This window comes from Manis pentadactyla, chromosome 6, assembly GCF_030020395.1.
Source record: "Manis pentadactyla isolate mManPen7 chromosome 6, mManPen7.hap1, whole genome shotgun sequence".
In the NCBI taxonomy this organism is placed as follows: domain Eukaryota; kingdom Metazoa; phylum Chordata; class Mammalia; order Pholidota; family Manidae; genus Manis; species Manis pentadactyla.
This window is the reverse complement of record NC_080024.1, coordinates 113,826,286-113,852,245: the sequence shown is the minus strand read 5'-3', so window position 1 is coordinate 113,852,245 and position 25,960 is coordinate 113,826,286. Positions and strand designations below refer to the sequence as shown.

General features: G+C 37.7%; 1 protein-coding gene across 1 annotated transcript in view; it reads right to left on the bottom strand.

Moving 5' to 3' along the window:
• The window catches only part of L3MBTL4 (L3MBTL histone methyl-lysine binding protein 4), a 503,654-nt gene that overhangs the window by 225,946 nt on the left and 251,748 nt on the right, over positions 1-25,960 (bottom strand).

Below are 25,960 nucleotides of genomic sequence, written 5' to 3'. Positions count from 1 at the left end.
ACTTTCTTTTTCTGACTATCAATTAAATGAAGAATTGGTCCTTTTCAATGGAAAAAATGTTATAATTTTTTGAAAACCATACTTTGAATAAAAAGAGCAAGATGGCTAGAATTATAATAAATCAACAGAAATATGTCTATTATGCACAGCATAGGACCAAAAAAAAAGGTAAAATTATGTGTAGTAAGTCCCAAATAAAGTCAGAACATTTTTTTTCTCAATATCCTCTTTCTATGCAAGTGGTTCTCAAAGTGTAGTTCCTAGACCAGCAGTATCAAATATCACCTGGATATGTATTACAAATGTAAATTGTTGAGCCCCAAGTCAATCCTACTGAGCCAGAAACTTTAAAAGACAGGGTCTAACAATCTGTAAATAAGTCCTACAGATATATCTAATGTATGCTAAAGTTTGAGAGCCAGAAATCTTAGGAATTACTTTCAAAAGAACATTTCCATCAGACATAGGTTTCTGGAAATGACAGAGAGTCCTTTCAGAGTAACAGCTATAAATCTGGACAAAATATATGAAGTGACTATCTCAGACATTGAACAATAGGCAGCACAGAAATGTAATCCCTAAGTATACTCAGATGAGCCCTGAATGCCAGCCTGGACAATTTCCTGACTCTAGCACAGGCAGAAGAAACATAAACAAAGTAGTGTTATGCTGTTCAGAGATCACAAAGCAGTTGGAAATTGAAGACAAACACTGGAGAAATGAAAGCTACAGAGCAGGGGCTCCCAGAAGTCTGTGGGGTTATTCACAAGACCTTGGTCAAGGGCTGGACTACACAGATACAAGGTGAGAGTTGGCAAAGCCACGCTGAAAACAGTTGATACAGAGCTGAGAGTAAAACAAAGATTCTTGAGGTTGACATCACACATTACTAGGAAAGTAGAGACCAGAGTGGAGAGATCTCAATCATACTTTGAAAATTTGACTGAGACAGCTAAAATGCCATACTTTTGGAGTAAGAACCATGTCCTAGAGTAAGGACTCTAGAGCAGCCCTAAAAAAGGCTAAAATGAAGCCTCAACCAGATTAAGAACCACCAGTAACACTGTCTCACAGGGCAAACTGTACACTTTCTTAAAGGAAGACAAATACTCCTAACTCTGTATATCATTCATAATTTCCAACATAGAATATAAATTTACTAGACATGCAAATAAGCAGGTGAATATGAGCCACACATAATTTTTTTAAAAGCAGTCAATAGAAACAGACCTTGAGATGACCCAGATGTTGTAATTAGCAACAAGGACTTTAAAGTAGCTATTAAGATATTCCAAGGACTTAAAGGAAAATGGTCTTGATAAATGAATGGATAGGGAATCTCAGCAGGGAAATGGAAACTATAAAGGAGAAACAAATGGAAATTCTGGAACTGAGAGCAAAATACCTGAAATAGAAAAGTTCCTGGAAAGGCTTGATAACAGACTGGAGATGGCAGAAAAATGGCTAAGCAAACATGACAACAGAGTTACAGAAAGTAATAATCTAAAGTACATACAATAAAAATTTTTTTTAAATGAATAGTGCCTCAGGTATTTGTGAAGTATGAACTGATCTAACATACATGTACTTAGAGTACAAAAGGAGAGGAGAGAGAATAGAGGTTAAACAAGACAAAAGTTGAAGGAATGATGCCCAAAAAATGTCCCTACCTTGGTCAAAAATAACAATTTACAAGCTTAAGAACAGCAAAACCCAAGAATAAACACAAAGAAAATAAAAACTAGACAAGTCATAGTGAAATAACTGAAAATGAAAGAGTAAAGAAAAAATCTTGAAAGAAGCCAGACAGCTACAATACATTACATACAGGTGACCATGATAGGAATGTTGGCCAGCCTTTCTTCAGAAACAGTAGAGGCTAGAAGACAATGAAATGACATCTTGAAAGCACTGAGAGAAAAAAGCTGTCAACCTAACACTTTATATCTTATAAAAATATCCCTCAAATAGAAGACAAAGGAATTTTCAGATAAAAACTGAGAATTACTCTATTTTTGCACTACAAGAAATATTACAGGAAGTATTTCAGGCTGAAGGTAAATATTAACAGATTGGAGAACAAAAATTATGAAAACAAGGTACAAAGATGGAAATCCATTCTATGTGATTTCTATAATTACTATAAAGCCACTGTTATTAAGATAGTGGGGGGTCTTTGGCTTAAAAATAAGCAAATATATTGTTGGAACAGAATAGTATACATATTGATCCACATATATATAGTAAGTTGCTTTTCAACAAATATGACAAGGGCACTCCTTGGGGAAAAGGCACTCTCTTCAACAAATGCTAGTGGATCAGCTAGACATTCACACATGAAAAAAAAATGAACAAGCTAACCTCTACACCTCACATCTAACATGCAAATTAGTTTGAAATGGACTATAGACCTAAACATAAAGCCTAAAACTATGAAACTCAAGGAGAAAACTGAAGATAAACTCCTCATGATATCAGGATATTCAAGGATTTCTTAACCCAGAGACAGCACTACCATAATAAACTGATAAATTCAATTTTCATCATATGGAAAAACTTCTGGTATTCAAAATTATTATTAATAAAAAGAAAAACCAAGGCACAAACATTTGCAACACATTTATCTGACAAAATTGTTGAAAACATAATATATAATGGACAAAAGACTTCATAGTTCAAAAAAAAAACATTCATGAGATTCATGAGAGGAGGGGATCAAGATGGTGGTGTGAGTATGGCTGCAGAAATCTCCTCCCAAAACCATATATATTTTTGAAAATAGTACAAATACAACTATTCCTAAAAGAGAGACCAGAAGATCCAGTACAACAACCAGGCTATATCCACATCTGCAAGAACTCAGCATCTCACAAAATGGGTAAGATACAAAGCTGTGATCTGGCAGGACCTGACCCCCCGCCAACCACAGCTGATCAGTGGGAGAAAAAGAATCAGAGTGGGGAAGGAGTGGAATCACAGGACTACTAAATAACCAGCCCTAGTAATCTGCAATGGGAGCACAGATACACATTGCATGGTGTACTTGATATTAGAGAAATGGAAAAGTAAAATCTGAGATGGAGACTGTGAGTAGGTCCCCACAGCCAGTTCCCCTGGGACAAAAGAAAAAGCAGGCATGTTTTAAAAGTCTTAAAGGGAGAAAGGCTTAACAGCTAAACAAAATCAACCTGGCACACTAAAGCCCAGCAAGCTGGGAATTTTAAGGAACTTCAGGTGCCCTAAACCCCTGGGAGTAATGCAGCCCCACAGCCCCTCACAGTGATAAGCAGCCTGCCATTCATTTCCCCAGGTTGGCACTGCAAGCAAACTGACTGACCCACCACAGCTGTGGAGCAGCCGGAGAACAGCCCTACCCACAGCAACCACACAGAGTCTTATCCCAGAGCGCAACAAACTGGGACAGACCCAGAGGCTACCGTGGGCACAAAACTGCCCAGTACAGACAGAGGAAGCCAGATCAAGGTCCGGAAGGCATGAAGGGGTGCCATTCTCACAGAAAAACACACCCAGTGCGTCTGCAACCCCTGCATGGCCCTAGGCCATCCTGAAGGACGCCCTGCACACAGCAGATCAGTAGATTATCCCAGAGACTGCTCCCAGTATGCAGGTAACTGGAACGGGCAGCAGAAGCCAGAGAAAGGTCCAGAAGGCAAGAAGGGGTGCCATTCTCACAGAAGAACACACCCAGTACGTCTGCCACCACCCGCAGTGCACTAGGCTATCCCAAGGGCTGCCCCACCAATGGCAGCTCAGGAGATTATCCCAGAGACTGCTCCTGGTGTGTGGGTTAATGTCACAGGCAGTGGAAGCTGGAGCAAGATCCAGAAGGTACAAAGGGGTGCTGTTCTCACAGGAGAACACACCAGTGTGTCTGCGACCCCCCACAGGGCCCTAGGCTATCCCAAGGGCCACCATGACCACAGCGGCTTAGGAGATTATCCCACAGACTGCTCCCTGTGTGCGGGTAATTGACACAGGCAGCGGAGAAGGGCAAGGCAACCAGCAAGCAGGAAGAGACTTTGTTCTCCCAGCTGACACATGTGCCACCTGCCTGTGGCCAATTCTATAGCCATGAAAAGGCAGAAGAATCTCGTCCACTCAAAATTCACTCAGACAACCCCAGAGAGAGAGCCTGGTGAGATAGATATAACTAATCTTCCTGTAAAATACTTAAAAATAAAAGTCATAACCATGCTAATGGACATGCAGAGAAATATCCAAGAGCTTAAGGATGAAGTCCAGAGGGAGATAACAGAAATAAAACAATCAATAGAAGGTCTTAAGAGCAGACTAGACGTGGTGCAAGAGGCTGCTAATGGAACAGAAATCAGAGAATAGGAATACAGTGAAGCTGAGGCAGAAAGAAATACAAGAATCTCCAGGAATGAAAGAATATTAAGAGAACTGTGTGACCAATCCAAATGGAACAATATTCCCATTATAGGGGTACTACAAGAAGAAGAGCGAGAAAAAGGGATAGAAAGTGCCTTTGAAGAAATAATTGCTGAAAACTTCCCCAAGCTGGGGAAGGAAATAGTCTCTGAGACCATGGAAGCCCACAGATCTCCCAACACAAGGGACCAAGGAGGAAAATACCAAGACATACAATAATTAAAATGGCAAAGATCAAAGATAAGGACAGGGTATTAAAGGCAGCCAGAGGGAGAAAAAAATCACCTACAAAGGAAAACTCATCAGGCTATCAACAGACCTCTCAAGAGAAACATTACAGGCCAGAAGAGAATGGCATGATGTATTTAATGCAATGAAACAGAAGGGCCTTGAACCAAGAATACTGTATCCAGCATGATTATCATTTAAATTTGAAGGAGGAATTAAACAATTTCCAGACAATCAAAAGTTGAGGGAATTAGCCTCACACAAACCACCTCTACAGGTTATTTTAAAGGGACTCCTCTAGATGGAAGCACTCCTAAGGCTAAATAGATGTCACCAGAGAAAATAAAATCACAGCAAAGAAAGCAAACCAAACAAATACTAACTAAAGGCAAAAAGTAAAATCAACTATCTACAAAAGCAATCAAAGGAAACGCAAAAGAGTACAGAATATATATATATATATATATATATATATATATATATATATAAAGATTGTTGGAGGAAGAATAAGAAGGGACAGAAATAAAGAATCATCAGACTATGTTTATAATAGCTTAATAAGAGAGGTAAGTTAGATGGTTAGATAGTAAAGAAGCTACCCTTGAATCTTTGGTAACCACGAATCCAAAGACTGCAATGGCAGTAAGTACATATCTATCGATAATCACCATAAATGTAAATGGACTGAATGCACCAATCAAAAGACACAGAGTCGTAGAATGGGTGATAAAGCAAGACCCATTTTTATGTTGCTTTCAAGAGACTCACCTCAAACCCAAAGACATACACAGACTAAAAGTGAAGCAATGGAAAAAGATATTTCATGCAAACAATGGGGAGAAAAAGCAAGTGTTCCAGTACTTGTGTCAGACAAAATAGACTTGAGAACAATGTAAAAAGAGATAAAGAACATTACATAATGATAAAAGGGGCAGTCCAACAAGAGGACATATCCATTATAAATATCTATGTACCCAACACAGGAGCAACAACATATGTGAAACTAATGCTAACAGAATTAAAGGAGGAAATACAATGCAATGCATTCATTTTAGGAGACTTCAACACACCACTCACTTCAAAGGACAGATCCACCAGACAGAAAATAAGTAAGGACACAGAGGCACTGAAAAACACATTAGAACAGATGGACCTAATAGACATCTATAGAACTCTACATCCAAAAGCAACAGGATACACATTCTTCTCAAGTGCACATGGAACATTCTCCAGAATAGACCACATACTAGGCCATAAAAAGAGACTCAGTAAATTCAAAAAGATTGAAATCCTACCAACCTACTTTTCAGACCACAAAGGTATAAAACTAGAAATAAATTGTACAAAGAAAGCAAAAAGCCTCACAAACACATGGAGGCTTAACAACATGCTCCTAAATAATCAATGGATCAACGACCAAATTAAAACAGAGATCAAGCAATATATGAAGACAAATGACAATGACAGCACAAAGCCCCAACTTCTGTGAGATGCAGCGAAGGGAGTTCTAAGAGGAGAGTATATAGCAATCCAGGCCTATTTAAAGAAGGAAGAACAATCCCAAATGAATAGTCTAAATTCACAGTTATTGAAACTGAAAAAAGAAGAACAAATGGGGCCAAAGTCAGCAGAAGGAAGGACATAATAAAGCTCAGAGAAGAATAACTAAAATTTAGAAGAACAAAACAATAGAAAAAATCAGCGAAACCAAGAGCTGGTCCTTAGAGAAAAAAAACAAAATAGATAAAACCGTAGCCAGACTTATTAAGAGAAAAAGAGAGTCTACACACATAAACAGAATCACAAATGAGAAAGGAAAAAGCATGATGGATCTCACAGAAAAACAAAGATTAGAGAATACTATGAAAATTTATATGCTAACAAACTGGATAACCCAGAAGAAATGGACAACTTCCTAGGAAAATACAATCATCCAACACTGACCAAGGAACAAACAGAAAATCCAAACAGTGCAATTACCAGCAACGAAATTGAATTGGTAATAAAAAAAAAACTACCGAAGAAACCAACTCCTGGTCCAGAGAGATTCACTGTTGAATTTAATCAGAAATATAGAGAAGACATAATGCCTATTCTCCTTAAAGTTTTCCAAAAAATAGAAGAAGAGGGAATACTTCCAAACTCATTCTATGAAGCCAGCGTCACTCTAATACCAATGCCAGGCAAAGACTCCAGCAAAAATGAAAATTACAGACCAATATCCCTGATGAACACAGATGCAAAAATACTCAACAAAATATTAGCAAATCTAATTCAAAAATACATCAAGAGGATCATACACCATGATCAAGTGGGATTCATCCCAGGGATGCAAGGATGGTACAACATTAAAAAATTCATTAACATCATCCACCACATCAACAAAAAGGACAAAACCACATGATCATCTCCATAGATGCTGATAATACATTCAACAATTTCAACATCCATTCATGATAAAAATTCTGAACAAAAAGGATATAGAGGGCAAGTACCTCAACATAATAAAGGCCATATATGATAAACCTGTGGCCAACATCACACTTAACAGTGAGAAGCTGAAAGTTTTTCACCTAAGATAGGGAACAAGGCAGGGATGTCCACTCTCCACACTGTTATTCAACATAATACTGGAGGTCCTAGCCACGGTAAATCAGACAACGCAAAGAAATAAAAGGCATCCAGATGAGTAAAGAAGAAGTCAAACTGTCATTATATGCAGACTACATGATATTGTACACAAAAAATCCTAAAGACTCCACTCCAAAACTACTGGAACTAATATGTGAATTCAGCAAAGTTGAAGGATACAAAAGTAATACACAGAAAACTGTTGCATTCCTATACACAGAATGAGCTAGCAGAAAGAGAAATCAGGAAAACAATTAAATTCACAATTGCATCAAAAAGAATAAAATACCTAGGAATAAACCTAACCAAGGAAGTGAAAGACCTATACCCTGAAAACTACAAGACACTCTTAAGAGAAATTAAAGAGGACACTAACAAATGGAAACTCATCCCATGCTCTTGGCTAAGAAGAATTAATATTGTCAAAATGGCAATCCTGCCTAAAGCAATCTACAGATTCAAGGCAATCCATATCAAAATATCAACAGCAGGGGGCGGAGCCAAGATGGCGGCATGAGTAGGACAGTGGGAATCTCCTCCCAAAAACATATATATTTTTGAAAATACAACAAATAAAACTAATCCTAAAAGAGAGACCAGAAGACACAGGACAACAGCAAGACTACATCCACACCTGCGAGAACCCAGCGCCTCGCGAAGGGGGTAAGATACAAGCCCCAGCCTGGCGGGACCCGAGGCCCCTCACACCAGCTTCCGGCGGGAGGAGAGGAGTCGGAGTGGGGAGGGAGAGGGAGCCCAGGACTGCTGAACACCCAGCCCTAGCCATCTGCACCAGAGCACAGACACAGTAGAATGAAAAAAGTAGTATGTGTGGGGTCCTGGATACTAGGGAAACAGGACAGTAAGACCTGTGAGCAGGTTCTGAAGCCAGCACCCTGGGACAAAGAAAAGCGAGTGCTTTTTGAAAGTCTTTAAGGGACAGGGACCCCACTGCTGGATGGAAGCATCCTGGGTCATAGTCCAGCAGCTGGAAATTCCAGGAAACTCCAGGTGCACTAACGCCCTGGGCAGCAGCTCTGAGACTCCTCACAGAGGTAAATAGCCAAACATCCCCCCGTCTATTATCCCTCCGGGGCCCCGCCATAGCAGAGCAACAGCCTGAGGCTGGCTACACCCACAGCAAGGGAGCTTCCTCAATACTGGCCAGGCAAGATACAGAGACCCAGTCTACATGCAATTGCCCAACAAAAGCCACTAGGGTTCGCAGTTGTCCCAGTAAAGAAAGGCCAGGAGCAAGTGGAAAGTCTTGGCTCTCCCAGCTGACAGACGAGTCAATAGCCATCATTGCATCTAACAACACGAAAAGGCAAAAAAATTTGAACCAGACAAGACTAACCCAGACAGCTTTGACATCTTCTACATCTTCCCCTGAGAAGGAACCTGGGGAGATAGATTTAACCAGTCTTCCTGAAAAAGAATTCAAAACAAAAGTCATAACCATGCTGATGGACTTGCAGAGAAATATGCAAGAACTAAGGAAGGAGAACGCAGAAATAAAACAAGCTCTGGAAGGACTTCAAAACAGAATGGACGAGATGCAAGAGACCATTAATGGACTAGAAAACAGAGAACAGGAATGCAGAGAAGTTGATGCAGAGAGAAATAAAAGGAACTCCAGGAATGAAAGAATTTTAAGAGAAATGAGTGACCAAATAAAATGGAAAAATATCTGCATTATAGGGATACCAGAAGAAGAAGAGAGAGAAAAAGGGATAGAAAGTGTCTTTGAAGAAATAATTACTGAAAACTTTCCCAAACTAGGGGAGAAAATGGCCTCTCAGACCACAGAGGTACACAGAACTCCCATGACAAGGGATCCAAGGAGGGCAACACCAAGATACATAATAATTAAAATGGCAAAGATCAAAGACAAGGACAAAGTATGAAAGGCAGCCAGAGAGAAAAAAAAGGTCACCTATAAAGGAAAACCCATCAGACTCTCATCAGACTTCTCAACTGAAATCCTACAGGCCAGAAGAGAATAGCATGAAATACTTAATGCAATGAAACAGAAGGGCCGCAAACCAAGAATACTGTATCCAGCACGACTATCATTTAAATATGAAGGAGGGAATAAACAATTCCCAGACAAGCAAAAGCTGAGGAAATTTCCCTCCCACAAAGAACCTCTACAGGGCATCTTACAGGGACTGCTCTAGATGGGAACACTACTAAAAAGAACACAGAATAAAACACCCAACATATGAAGAAGGGAGGAGGAGGAACAAGAAGGGAGAGAAATAAAGAATCATCAGACTGTGTTTATAATAGCTCAATAAGCGAGTTAAGTTAGACAGTAAAACAGTAAAGAAGCTAACCTTGAACATTTCGTAACCACAAACTTAAAGCCTGCAATGGCAATAAATACATACATTTCAATAATCACCCTAAATGTAAATGAACTGAATGCACCAATCAAAAGACACAGAGTAATAGAATGGATAAAAAAGTAACACCCATCCATATGTTGCTTACAAGAGACTCACCTCAAACCCAAAGTCATGCACAGACTTAAAGTCAAGGGATGGAAAAAGATATTTCATGAAAACAACAGAAAGAAAAGAGCAGGTGTTGCAATACTGGTATCAGACAAAATAGACTTCAAAATAAAGAAAGTAACAAAAGATAAAGAAGGACATTACATAATGATAAAGAGTTCAGTCCAACAAGAGGATATAACCATTATAAATATATATGCACCCAATACAGGAGCACCAACATATATGAAACAAATACTAACAGAATTAAAGGGGGAAATAGAATGTGATGAATTCATTTGGGAGAATTCAACACACCACTCACTCCAAAGGACAGATCCACCAGACAGAAAATAAGTAAGGACACAGAGGCACTGAACAACACACTAGAACAGATGGACCTAATAGACATCCATAGAAATCTACACACAAAAGCAACAGGATACACATTCCTCTCAAGTGCAAATGGAACATTCTCTAGAATAGACCACATACTAGGCCACAAAAAGAGCCTCAGTAAATTCCAAAAGATTGAAATCCTACCAACCAACTTTTCAGACCACAAAGGTATAAAACTAGAAATAAATTGTACAAAGAAAGCAAAAAGGCTCACAAACACATGGAGGCTTAACAACATGCTCCTAAATAATGAATGGATCAATGACCAAATCAAAATGGAGATCCAGCAATATATGGAAACAAACAACAACAACAACACAAAGCCCCAACTACTGTGGGATACAGCAAAAGCAGTCTTAAGAGGAAAGTATATAGCAATCCAGGCATATTTAAAGCAGGAAGAACAATCCCAAATGACCGGTCTAATGTCACAATTATCAAAATTAGAAAACGAAGAACAAATGTGGCCTAAGGTCAGCAGAAGCAGGTACATAATAAAGATCAGAGAAGAAATAAATAAAATTGAGAAGAATAAAACAATAGCAAAAATCAATGAAACCAAGAGCTGGCTCTTCAAGAAAATAAACAAAATAGGTAAGCCTCTAGCCAGACTTATTAAGAGGAAAAGAGAGTCAACACACGTCAACAGAATCAGAAACGAGAAAGGAAAAATCACGATGGACCCCACAGAAATATAAAGAATTATTAGAGAGTACTATGAAAACCTATATGCTAACAAGCTGGGAAACCTAGGAGAAATGGACAACTTCCTAGAAATATACAACCTTCCAAGACTGACCCAGAAAGAAATAGAAAATCTAAACAGACCAATTAGCAGCAATGAAATTGAAGCGGTAATCAAAAAACTGCCAAAGAAAAAAACCCCCGGGTCAGATGGATTTACCTCCGAATTTTATCAGACATACAGAGAATACAGAATTCCCATTCTCCTTAAAGTTTTCCAAAAAATAGAAGAGGAGGGAATACTCCCAAAATCATTCTATGAAGCCAACATCACCCTAATACCAAAACCAGGCAAAGACACCACCAAAAAAAAAAACTACAGACCAATATCCCTGATGAACGTAGATGCAAAAATACTCAACAAAATATTAGCAAACCGAATTCAAAAATACATCAAAAGGATCATACACCATGACCAAGTGGGATTCATCCCAGGAATGCAAGGATGGTACAACATTCGAATATCCATCTACATCATCTACCACATCAACAAAAAGAAAGACAAAAAGCACATGATCATCTCCATAGATGCTGAAAAAGCATTCGATTAAATTCAATGTCCATTTATGATAAAAACTCTCAACAAAATGGGTATAGAGGGAAAGTACCTCAACATAATAAAGGCCATATATGATAAACCCACAGCCAACATCATACTGAACAGCGAGAAGCTGAAAGCTTTTCCTCTGTGATCAGGAACAAGACAGGGATGCCCACTCTCCCCACTGTTATTCAACATAGTACTGGAGGTCCTAGCCATGGCAATTACACAAAACAAAGAAATAGAAGGAATCCAGATTGGTAAATAAGAAGTTAAACTGTCACTATTTGCAGATGACATGATATTGTATATAAAAAGCCCTAAAGACTCCAATCTGAAACTACTAGAGCTAATATCGGAATTCAGCAAAGTTGTAGGATACAAAATTAACACACAGAAATCTGTGGCTTTCTCATACACTAAAAATAAACTAATGGAAAGAGAAATCCATTCACAATAGCATCAAAGAGAATAAAATACCTAGGAATAAACCTAACCAAGGAAGCGAAAGACCTATACCCTGAAAACTATAAGACACTCTTAAGAGAAATTAAAGAGGTCACTAACAAATGGAAACTCATCCCATGCTCGTGGCTAGGAAGAATTAATATTGTCAAAATGGCCATCCTGCCCAAAGCAATATACAGATTCAATGCAATCCCTATCAAATTACCAACAGCATTCTTCAGTGAACTGGAACAAATAGTTCAAAAATTCATATGGAAACACCAAAGACCCCGAATAGCCAAAGCAATCCTAAGAAGGAAGAATCAAGTGGGGGGGATCTCACTCCCCAACTTCAAGCTCTACTACAAAGCCACAGTCATCAAGACAATTTGGTACTGGCACAAGAACAGAGCCACAGACCAGTGGAACATATTAGAGACTCCAAACATTAACCCAAACATATATGGTCAACTAATATTCGATAAAGGGGCCATGGATATACAATGGGGAAATGACAGTCTCTTCAACAGATGGAGCTGGCAAAACTGGACAGCTACATGTAAGAGAATGAAACTGGATCACTGTCTAACCCCATACACAAAAGTAAATTCGAAATGGATCAAAGACTTGAATGTAAGTCATGAAACCATAAAACTTTTAGAAAAAAACATAGCCAAAAATGTCTTAGACATAAACATGAGTGACCTCTTCTTGAACATACCTCCCGAGGCAAGGGAAACAAAAGCAGAAATGAACAAATGGGACTATATCAAGCTGAAAAGCTTCTGTACAGCAAAGGACACCATCAATAGAACAAAAAGGTACCCTACAGTATGGGAGAATATATTCGTAAATGACAGATCTGATAAAGGGTTGACATCCAAAATATATAAAGAGCTCACACACCTCAACAAGCAGAAAGCAAATAATCCAATTAAAAAATGGGCAGAGGAGCTGAATAGACAGTTCTCTAAAGAAGAAATTCAGATGGCCAACAGACACATGAAAAGATGCTCCACATCGCTTGTCATCAGTGAAATGCAAATTAAAACCACAATGCGATATCATCTCACACCAGTAAGGATGGCTACCATCCAAAAGACAAACAACAACAAATGTTGGTGAGGTTGTGGAGAAAGGGGAACCCTCCTACACTGCCTTTGGGAATGTAAATTAGTTTTACCATTGTGGAAAGCAGTATGGAGGTTCCTCAAAATGCTCAAAATAGAAATACCATTTAACCCAGGAATTCCACTTCTAGGAATTTACCCCAAGAATGCAGCACTCCAGTTTGAAAAAGACAGATGCACCCCTATATTTATCACTGCACTATTTACAATAGCCAAGATATGGAAGCAACCTAAGTGTCCATCAGTAGATGAATGGATAAAGAAGATGTGGTGCATATACACAATGGAAATATTACTCAGCCATAAGAAAAAAACAAATCCTACCATTTGCAATAACATGGATGGAGCTAGACGGTATTATGCTCAGTGAAATAATTCAGGCGGAGAAAGACAAGTACCAAATGATTTCACTCACATGTGGAGTATAAGGCCAAAAGAAAACTGAAGGAACAAAACAGCAGCAGAAGCACAGAACCCAAGAATGGATTAACAGTTACCAATGGGAAAGGGATTGGGGAGGACGGGTGGGAAGGGAGGGATAAGGGCAGGAAAAAAAGAAAGGAGGCATTACGATTAACATGTATAGTGTTGGGGGGGCACGGGGAGGGCTGTGCAACACAGAGAAGACAAGTAGTGATTTTATAGCATCTTACTAAGTTGATGGATAGTGACTGTGAACAGGGATTTGGGGGGCGCTTGGTGAAGGGGGGAGCCTAGTAAACATAATGTCCTTCATGTAATTGTAGATTAATGATACCAAAATAAAATTTTAAAAATTTATAAGCAGAATCTGAAAGAAAAAAAACACCAACAGCATTCTTCAACGACCTGGAGCAAAGAGTTCTAAAATTCATATGGAACTGCAAAAGACCCTGAATATTCAAAGGAATCCTGAGAAGGAAGAATACAGTGGTGGGGGATCTCAATTACCAACTTCAAGCTCTACTACAAAGATACACTAATCAAGACAATTTGGTACTGGCACAAAAACAGACCCACAGACCAGTGGAAGAGAATAGAGAGTCCAGATATTAACCCAAACATATATGGTCAATTAATATACGATAAAGGAGCCATGAATATACAATGGGGAAATGACAGCCTCTTCAACAGGTGGTGTTGGCAAAACTGGACAGCTACATGTAAGAGAATGAAACTGGATCATTGTCTAACCCCATACAGAATGTCAATTCGAAATGGATCAAAGACCTGAATGTAAGTCATGAAACCATAAAACACTTAGAAAAAACAAAGGCAAAAATCTCTTTGACATAAACATGATCAACATCTTCATGAACATATCTCCCCAGGGAAAGGAAACAAAAGCAAAAATGAACAAGTGGGACTATATCAAGCTGAAAAGCTTCTGTACAGCAAAGGACACCATCAATAGAACAGAAAGACATCCTACAGAATGGGAGAATGTATTCATAAGAGATATATCTGATAAAGGGTTGACATCCAAAATATATAAGGAGCTCCCACACCTCAAAAAACAAAAAGCAAATAATGCATTTAAAAAATGGGAAGAGGATCTGAACAGACACTTCTCCAAAGAAGAAATTCAGATGGCCAACAGACACATGAAAAGATGCTCCACATCACTAGTCATCAAAGAAATGCAAATTAAAGCCACAATGAGATATCACCGCACACCAGTAAGGATGGCCGCCATCCAAAAGACAAACAACAGCAAATGTTGGTGAGGATGTGGAGAAGGGGGAACCCTCCTACACTGCTGGTGGGAATGTAAATTAGTTCAACCACTGTGGAAAGCAATATGGATGTTTCTCAAAAAACTCAAAATAGAAATACCATTTGACCCAGGAATTCCACTCCTAGGAATTTCCTCTAGGAATGCAGCAGCCCACTTTTAAAAAGACATATGCTCCCCTGTGTTTATCGCAGCACTATTTACAATGGCCAAGAAATGGAAGCAACCTAAGTGTCCATCAGTAGATGAATAGATATAGAAGATATGGTACATATCATATACACAACAGAATATTATTCAGCCATAAGAAGAAAACAAATCCTACCATTTGCAACAACATGGATGGAGCTAGAGGGTATTATGCTCAGTGAAATAAGCCAGGCAGAGAGAAACAAGTACCAAATGATTTCACTCTTACTTTGAATATAAGAACAAAGAAAAAACTGAAGGAACAAAACAGCTGCAGACTCACAGAAACCGAGAATGGACAAATGGTTACCAAGGGGAAAAGGATTGGGGAGGGTCGGTGGGAAGGGAGGGATAAGGGAGAAAAAGGGACATCACGATGAGCAGACATAATGTTGGGGAGGGGGGTCACGGGAAGGGCTGTACAACCCAGAGAAGACAAGTAGTGACTCTATAGCATCTTACTACATTGATGGACGGTGACTGTAATGGGGTATGTGGTGGGGACTTGATGATGGGGTGAGTCTAGTAACCATAATGTTGCTCATGAAATTGTAGATTAATGATAGAAAAAAAAAACCCCAAAACAAAAAACATTCATGAATAGTCAACAAGCAAATAAGAAAATTCTTTACATCACGATTCACTGGAGAAACCAAAATGAGACATTACTATATACTCACTTGAGTGAGCCTCAGCAGAACATTCATACAATGTTAGATGTTAGTAGGGCTGTTAAATTGTACTATCACTTTAGAAAATGTTTTTCTACTTGATGATAAATTTAAACATATGCCTACCCTATGACTTCTGGCAGCTCTGCCCAAAAGAGATGAAAATACGAAGCTGCACAGACTCACAGACTCCAAGAAGGGACTAGCAGTAACCAAGGCAAGGGGTTGGGGATAGTGGGTGGGGACAGAGAAAGAAGGGGATTAAGGTGCATTGTAATTATCACACATAATATAGGTAGGTCACAGGGAAGGCAATAAGGCATAGAGAAGACAAGTAAAGACTCTAAAGCATCTTACTATGCTGATGGACAGTGACTGCAATGATACCTCATCTGGGCGGGGGACTTGATAATATGAGTGAATGTTGTAAACACAATGTTGCCCATGTGAAACCTTCATACGATTTTATATCAATGATAACTTATTAAAGAAATACAAAGCTATATAAACAAGTGTACTTTACAGTTTCATTCATAATATTAGTCAAACCTGAAAACAATCTAAATGCCCCCAAATAGGGATTATTCATTCACAATTGAGTGTGGTATAGGCATATAATGAATGGTAGTCAGTAATAAAAAGGGATAAACTCTTTATACATATATGAACATATATCAGTCAAACAGACATGTTGAGCAAAGGAAGGTGGACACAAAATAATGCATGCTCTATTATTCCATTTATAGGAAACTTGACAACAGGCACAGAAATCAAGTTGTGGTTGCCTTGGTGGGGAGGGAGGATTGCGGGGGTAGGACTGACTACAGAGGAGTCTTTTGTGGCATTATAACCATTCCAAGTCTTGACTCATGTGTGGCTGCACAGGAAATTCATCAAAATGTACACAAAAAGTCTGTACATTTTGTCATTTGTAAATTATGTATCAATAAAGCCAACTTATTTAAAATACTTCTACACTCAGCTGCTGTCATAGGGGGCTATTCTTATCTTTTACTACATTTATTTATTGTGATATATCAGAATGGTAGACATAGTCAAACTGTATAACACTGTCAATACCAAGCAGCTAAATAATCCAGTTGTGAAAAGACAACATTGGCATTCCTTTCCCAGATGATGCCTGCTGCTTTGGATTTACCCCCATTAAGTGTGTATGGGATGAAGACAAAACAGACAAATGTCTCAAGCTTTACTATTTAAACCGACTAATTTCAATGTCTTTGTAAGTTTGCATTGCAAATTGTTTATGTTCAAAAGCAAGGAAGTAACCTATAAGCACAAACAGGACAGGCCAAGTACTCCAGTAAGATCCTGCTTCAAAGAGAAAAGACTTCCTATTTCAGCTATTGTACCTGGACTTGGGAATCCCACTGTGGAATTTAGGACTAAAACTAAAAATGTAAGAAGACAATATCTTTAAAAAATGTTTTTGAAAGCAGATACAATGTTTTTATGTACTCTATTTCAATATTTTCTTCTTATGCTCATTAATATTAAATTATCCTTTCCAAGACTACTGTAATTTACTTAAAATGAAACCAAGGGAATTAAAAATAGCCCCTTCAATCCAGTGATTCAATGCCCACAAGGGCCATCTACTTGGAATACATAACCAAGATCTGTACCCATATACATCCTTATGAAAGATGTTTTCATTTCTGCAGATCTTCAGATATCTGGAGTAAAAATCCAATATTAAGAATTCTAGACGAAAATTAGGCTTGGGGTGGATTAATGATTGTGCATTGAGCATTGACTCCCCTATACAGAATTTTATTGTCGTTAACAACCATTTGATCAATAAATATGAGAGATGCCCTCACAAAAAAAAAAAAAAAAAAAAAAAGGACAGACTTCCAATGGTAAAATAAATAAGTAACCGGGATGTAATGTATAGCATAAGGAATATAGTCAAGATATTGTAACAGCTTGGTAGGGTGATAGCTGGAACCTAGAATTATGTATATAAATATTCTACCACTGTGTTGTACACTTGAAACTAATGTAATGTAATACTGTGCGTCAACTACACTTCAATAAAAAATAATTATTTAAAAAAAAAAAGAATTCTAACCAAATGATCAAGCTAACAGAGGAGATTGGCATTTTAAGAATATTTACAAAGAGTCCTTTGTAAAGCAAAGAAATACTTTTGGAAACCAAATCATCTCCAATGATGTACTTCATATGTTTATGATTTTTCACATATTTGGGTTTGCATAAAGCTGAGTAAAGATATAGACCCTTCTCACTCAGATTTTGATCAACTGGAAAACAAAGGCCAGATAATTGAATCAACCACTGTCTCAAGCTCTTATCCTTCAATGGATAATGATATTTCCTGATGGTATTAACATTATATGCCTTATTAATGATTGGTAAATATTAATTATTGGTAAATGATTAGTATCATGAAGTTCTTAATGATTGGTAAAATAACTTGGACATTTAAGAACTAGGTCAGCATATAGAAAATCAAGAACAAACCCCTTAGTGTAAATCCAGAGCTGCCAGTTGTCTGGACTAGCACTGTTTTTCTAGCTTTGCTTTATCATTTACCATCCAATGTCCACTCCAGGAACTTTCCTCAGCCCCTGAGCTTTGCCACTATGTCTCATCATCTTCACTGCCTCCATTATTCTTAGCACTGTGGCTTACTTATTGTCAGACCTCAAAAACCACTGGCTGAATAAGAAGCATGATGCTAATTATCACTCCTTGCTCTTCCTTTGGGCAGGTGGAAAGCAAGCAGGTGTCTACCTAGGAATACTGTACCTAAATTTAATACTCAATGACAATTTCATTAGCCTAAGTGGTCATTATACTTGTCGGCTCCTGCTATATGGTTTTTAATTTCCATTTTAACAGGCTTATTAGATATGTGTTCTTTATTGTCAGAGGCTTCATCTATTTTAAAGGCTTATGGTGAATGAATTATAAGCATATATATGATGTTAACTTATTTATAAATAGGGTTTAATGTGCCTGAACTACTATAGCTTTAACTGAATACATTTTCAGTTAACTAGACTTAGTCTTCAATTTTATTCTAGAAAGAAGAACGAACTTTCCATATATTATCCAGATGCCTATTGGTACTAATGAGTCTACAGTGAATCTTATTTCCTATGATGCAGGGCTCTGCTGCAGGATGGCACGGGGGCTGCTGGAGGACAGCGGCCAGTCCTCTGTTACTCGGCAGGACAAGGGTGCACATATCATGCCTCTATAAAATACCACCATAATCTAAGAGCAGGAGTGCTTGTTATAGCAGGGGACTCAATTTTACTGTGTGCTTACATGTTACAGGCATAGTTGTAAAATATATACATATGCTCACTTAATGTCCACTTCATAGTCACATATGTTGCTTTTACAGATGAAGAAAAGGAATCTTTTAAGAGGTTTGCTGAAATCATACAGCCAGTAAATGGCAAAAACAGTCATAAACAGAACAGTTTACTGAGAGTTCCATGCAAGGATATAAATTGTGAGGATATTTGGGAATATCCTAGGAATCTGTTGTAGCAGAGGTAGATTACATTTTTAAAATATAAAATAGGTATTTTCATAATGAAAACAAAGTAACATGGACTAATACAGGGCTATAATCTAAGACTACCTTTTACATATTAAACATTAATCCCACATTGAGTCAATATCTTCCATGTCTATTCAGGCAAGACCAGAAGGAGAGGGAACTGAGGGAAGGGGATTATAACAGAAAAGTATATATACTTTAAAAAACTACTCTCACACATTATCTCTATTTTATAAAAGAAGCTACTGAGATATGCAGGGATTAAGAGATGTGGCTGGCATTTCCAAGTCACTGATTGTGATTTGAGAGCCCTCACTCTCTCCCAGGCCACAAGCCTATTATTATTGTTGTTGACTAGTTTGAAAACTAGTGGCCCTACATGCCTTCTCAGTAGTCCCAAATTCCACCTTTCTTCCTGTAAATTATCTCAATTCCTTATCCTTTACCCCTAAACGCATCTGCTTCTTCGCAAATAAAATTGCATCCCTCTTCCTTCTAGTCCATTCCTCTAGTAAATATTAGAGAAAAACACTTTTAATCATTAAATTGGAAAATTAATATTTTCACATAGCTTTAAAATTATTTCCATTTTTTAAGGCCATTGTCCAAACTCAGCATATTTCTTGGGCAGTGATTTTCAAAATTTAGTAAACAAAATACCAACCTAAATCCCCTGTCCCCACCAGGACTCTAATTCAGTGCAAGGGGTGGGGAAATGTCAGGAATGATACTTGGAAATTGCATTTCTTTAACCACACACCTAACATTATTCTGCTGAAGGTGGTTTTTGGATAAAACTTTTTGAAATGTTTCTTTTAGGGTATCACCAAGGTAACAGGAATGTTAATCAAATGAACTTGCCACAAATTCACATTTACATCTAAAGCAATCAAGAATAACTTATTTTTCTTAAGTCAGACCTTTATTCATTTTGTGAGACTATGAGCCCAAGAGAACCTGGTTGAAGGCCTAATGCAGAGGACATGCATCTCCAAATGTTTCCATTTGTGATAAACATGTCTGCATAGGTTTCCATTTATCTATTTCTATGGTTACTGTTATAACAAATACAATTAGTTTTTCCCATGTTTTCCCACAGTAAGAGTCCCACAAGAAACAAAAGTGCCAAATTTCTAATAGAATCCCCAGAGCTTTAATTCTTGTTAAAAAATCTTTATGTCATCAGAGTAAGGTATAATGATAGCCATATTCAGAGCTCCATGGCCACATATCTGTGGGTGATATTAAAGGAAGAAAAATCTCCTTCATAAGCAGTGTGAGGACAAACAATCTCAAATCAGATTATGGTTATAACTAACATAAATATATTCATAAGCTCTGCCATAAATTTGTAAAACATTAAGCACTGAAGCAGCATGCACTGCACATTCACTGTTAGTATAAAGACCATCTTCTGGTTATTCACCAGGCTGCTGCCCTTCCTCTGTCCAGGCCACCAGCCCTTGTAGTGAACACCCAACACTGTTTCAGCATGCACTTCCCATTTGCCTGGAAATTCTGAATTTTTTCTAGTTTGGATCCTATATCAAATCATCAAGGGTTTTCTACTATCATTATTTATACTTATTATTTATACACCACCAACTCAAAAAGGACTTGAGTTCTTTACAGTAAAAGAAGATGTAGAAAAAATAAGAGATAATAATGGTAGGCATGTGAAAGAGAATAAAAAATGGTTATATCTGAGGGACTACATAATTTATTGTCCAAATGGGACATATTTTAGAGCAAGAGAAGGCACTAATAATGATTACACATTACAACACCAATATACCTAGGATTATCCCAGGTAAGCCAAGATACATAATTACTCTTGGTAATCTAAAGATAATTGCTATAAATAAAAAAATTCCCAGAAAATCAATGACAAAGGGAAAATATTACACAATTCCAATTATAATATGAAAAACCACAACAGTTAGAAGTTCCAAAATTTCCACTGATAGGAATTCATTGTACAGGAATTTATATAAGGAACATTGAATAACACAATGGAAAATACAATATAGTTTATGAATAATTGTTTATATAACTGAAATATCTACATGGGTAGCATGAGCAAAATAGAAATGTATATATAAATACAGACATACAGGTATACTTATGAATTGGATGTATCATTGGCACCATTTCCAAAATTTTTGAAGACATGTATAAGTAGGTTATGTACTTTTCCTGTCCATTTTTATAATCTACTTATTAGTACGACATCAATTTTACTGGTAGCAAGTACTAAGTTACTCATATAAATGACTAAGAGTTTTTATGACAAACAAGTGTTGAATTTTGTCAAATGCTTTTTCTGCATCTACTGATGTGACCATGTGATTTTTCTTTTTTTAGCCTATTGATGTGATGTATTACATTAATTGATTTTCAAATGTTGAGCCAGTCTTTCATATCTGGAGCAAATTCTACTTGGTTATGGTGCATAATTCTTTTTATATATTTTTAAATTTAATGTGGATTTTTGCATCTATGTTCATGGCAAATATTGGTTGTAGTTTTTCTTTTCTGGTAATGTCTTGTATGGGTTGATGCTGGCCTCAGAGAATGAGTTAGAAAGTATTCCCTCTCTTTCCATCCTGAAGAGAGATTACAGAGAATTGGTAAAATTTCTTCCTTAAATGTTTGATAGAATTCTCAGTGAACCCATCGGGGCTTGGCACTTTTTGTTTTGGAAGGTTATTAATTGTGATTCAACTTATTTGACAGATATAGGCCTATTCAGATTGTCCATTTCTCCTTGCATGCATTTTGGCAGACTGTATCTTTGAAAGAATTGGTTTACTTCATCTAGGTTATCAAATTTGTGCACATAGAATTGTTTGCAGTATTCCTTTATTGTCTTTTTAATGTCTATGGGATCTATAGTGATGCCCCCCTTTCACTTCTGATATTAGTAATTTATGTACTCTCTTTTTTTTCTTAGCCTGGTTAGAGGGTTATCAATTTTACTGATGTTTTCAAAGAACATGTCTGACTTCCTCCTTTTTCTGGTATCACTGCTGTTATTCACTTCATTTATATATATAAACATATGTTAACATCCAAATATATATATATATGTTATATATGGTATACATACATAAACTTATATAATAGAATATGATGTTTCTATAGTTTGAACAAACTATAATCTCTTAAATTAACTGAGAATGTGAAAAAAATTAAGCTTTTACCTTACTTTCATTTATACCTTCTTCAGTGCTCTTTCTTTCTTTATATAAAGTTGAGTTTCTACCTATATCATTTTCCTTCTCTCTAAAGAATTTCTTGAAGCACAGGGCAAAAAATGGTATTCTAGGCTGCCAAAGCAAAACCTCCTCCTTCATACAACCCAAGGAAGCAACTACAGCAAATACAACGAACCCTGAAATTGACCAGAAGACTGTGGAACAGACCATATGTTCCTGGTGAAGAAGAGAAGACCATACAAAGAAGGGTAAATTAGCATAGCCATGATCAATTGGGACTGAGGCCTTCCCTATTCCAGCCCACAAGCGGGAGGGAGAGGAATGGGGAGGGAATAAACACTCAGGAATCCCACCACCTGGCCCCAGAAGTCTGCTGTGGGAAAACAAGAACATTGCATTGGGCTTTGGTGACTAACAGAGCTGGACACCAGGGAGGGTTGGAGCACTGTGGGGAGCTGAGATCCCTGCTGCTTGTGAAGGTCAGGCATGCTCTGTCAGTCCTGCTGAGACCTAACACAAAGGTGGCAGTTTGAAAGATTTACCAGCAGCAGGAAGTATGTGAGAGGGGCAAGGGTGCACCCTCCAGAGTTTTCTTAGTCCTGCCTCAGCCCAGCTGGTTGGGCTCATGGAACCTAGCCTCAACATATCCTGTCTTCCTTACTGGCAGCTCATGCCTGAAGATGTACTTCCCTGCTTACATACCCCGCTTGGCACACTCAGCTCCATGGTGGTCCCAATTGCTGTCAGGCAGAGGGCAGACTACAGTTTCCCAACTCTCCCGGCCCTTGCTCACCTCAACTGCCCAGACACTTGTGGGAGCCAGCACTAAACTCTGCTCCAACTCATTGTCTCAACCCCAGTAGCTCACGGCCACCTAGCACACCCAGTCCAGCAGTGGCCTCAGTGGCTGACTGGCAGGTAGAGGAAAGCTTTGGCCACATGAATGTCCGCAGAAGTGCCTCACATCACACAAAGGGCATACAGACATAAGGTGTGGGATTCAGTCACTGCTGTCAGACAGGCAGAAACGCAGCCCCACACACAGCCCAACAGCAATTGTGGCTTAGCCACAAGAGTACCAGGCACTGGTGAGCAAAGAATCTTGAGCTTCTGAGCATCACAGAATGCCCAATTCAAAAGACCATTACTTTCAAGACCAGGAGGCATAGGTGATCTATCTAATAAAAAGGAAGAAACCCAGAAAACCAGACAAATGAGGAGGTAGAGGTATACATTCCAAACAAAAGAACAAGATAAAACACAGTAAAAGAGCTACATGACACAGATTAGCAATAGAAATCTTCTTGATAAAGAATTCAAAGTAACAGTCATAAAGATGCTCACTGAACTAGGGAAAAGTTCTCACTAAGAACTTCACAAAGAGATAGAAAATATGAAAAAGAGCCACACAGACTATGGAATACAAAAACTGAAATGAAAAATATAATAGAGAGAATGAATAGCAGATTGCTAGAAGTAGAGAAAAGAATCAGTGCAATGGAAGATAGGGAACAGCAGACTAACCAAACTGAGGAAAACAGAAAAAAAAGAATTTCTAAAAATGATAAGATGATAAGAGAGTTGTGTGATAATTCCAAAATAAACAATATGCACATAAAAGGGGTCCCAGAAAGAGAAGAGAAAGACAAAGGAATAGAAAGACTTTTGAAGAAATGATAGTTGAAAACTTCCCTAATCAGGGGAAGGAAATAGACATGCAGGTTCTGGAAGTACAGAGAGCCCTTAACAAGATGAACCCCAGGAAGATAACACCAATACATATAATAATTAAAATGGCAAAAATTAAAGATAAAGAGAGAATCTTAAAAGCGGCAAGAGAGAGGCAGACACTTACCTATAAGGGCAACCCCATAAGGCTATCAGCAGATTTCTCAGTGCATAGTTTACAGGCCAGAAGGGAGTGTCATGAAACACTTAATGCATTGAAAGGGAAGAATCTACAACCAAGAGTTCTTTACCCAACAAGGTTATTATTCAGCACTGAAGAGATTAAAAGTTTCCCAGATGAATGAAGTTTTAAAGAATTCACCACCACTAAACTAGCCTTACAGAATATATAACAGGGGCTTCTTCAAATGGAAATGTTAAGTATAAATATTATTCACCAGTGAAAATAAACCTACAGTAAAGGTAGTAGGCCAATTACTAATTAAGTATGAAAGCAGTATGGAGGTTCCTCAAAAAACTGAAAGTAAAATGCCAATAGAATAAAAACTAAAAATGGCACAGCAGTTCTACCCCTAGGAATTTACCCAAAGAAAACAAAATCCCTGATTCAAAAAGATACATGCACCCCTATGTTTATCACCACACTGTTTGCAATAGCCAAGATATGAAAGCAATCAAAGTGTCCATTGATAGATGAATGGATAAAGGAGATGTGGTACATATACACAATGGAATATTATTCACCCATAAAAAGAAAAGAAATTCTACCATTTGCAACAACATGGATGCTTCTAGAGGGTATTATGCTCAGTGAAATAGGCTAGGTGGAGAAAGAAAAATACCATATGATTTCACTTATTTGTGAAATATAAAAACAAAGCAAGACAGAGGTAACAAAATAACATTAGAGTCATAGACACTGAGAAGTGACTGGTGGTTACCCAGGGGGAAAGGAGAGTGCAGGGGTGGGGAGAAAGGGAGGAGGATTGTTGAATCACTGTGCTGTACATTTGATAACAAAAAATTTTTTTAAGTAGAAAATCAACTGTACACAAAATCAGTCAAGGGATACCCAAAAGATGTGAATTGTTACATCTTACACATAAAGTGTGGAGGAGGAAGAAGAAAAAAGTAGTATATTAAGAATGTGTTTGAAATTGAGAGACCATCAACTTAATGCAGACTGTTACATATTTAAGAAACTATCTATGAACCATATGGTAACCACAAACCTAAAGCCTATTACAGATACACAAAAGAAAAAAATAAAACCAAACACTAAAGAAAACCATTAAACAATAAGTGAAGAGTGCAAGAGAAGAAGAAAGAAACAGAAGAATTACAAAAACAACCAGAACACAATAAAATGTCAGTAAGTACATACATATCAATAATTACCTTAAATGTAAATGGACTGAATGTATACCACATAAAAGATATAGGGTGGCAGAATGGATAAAAAAAACAAGACCCATCTATATTCTGCCTACAGGAAACTCATTTCAGACCTAAACACATACATAGACTGAAAGTGAAGGGATAGAGAAAGACATTTCATGCAAATGAGGGAGAAAAAAGCATGATCAATTCTTGAATCAGACAAAAATAGACTTCAAAACAAAGAAAGTAACAAGAGACAAAGGAGGACATTATATAATGATAAAGTGATCAATCGAACAAGAGGATATAAAAATTGTAAATATCTATGCACCCAACATAGGAGCACCTAAGTACATAAAACAAATACTAACAGACCTAGAGGGGGAAACAGACAGCAACACAATCATCTAAGAGGATTTTAACATCCTACTTACGTCATTAGACAGATCATTCAGACAGAAAATAAATAAGGAAACAGAGGCACTCTAGACCAGATGGACTTGAAA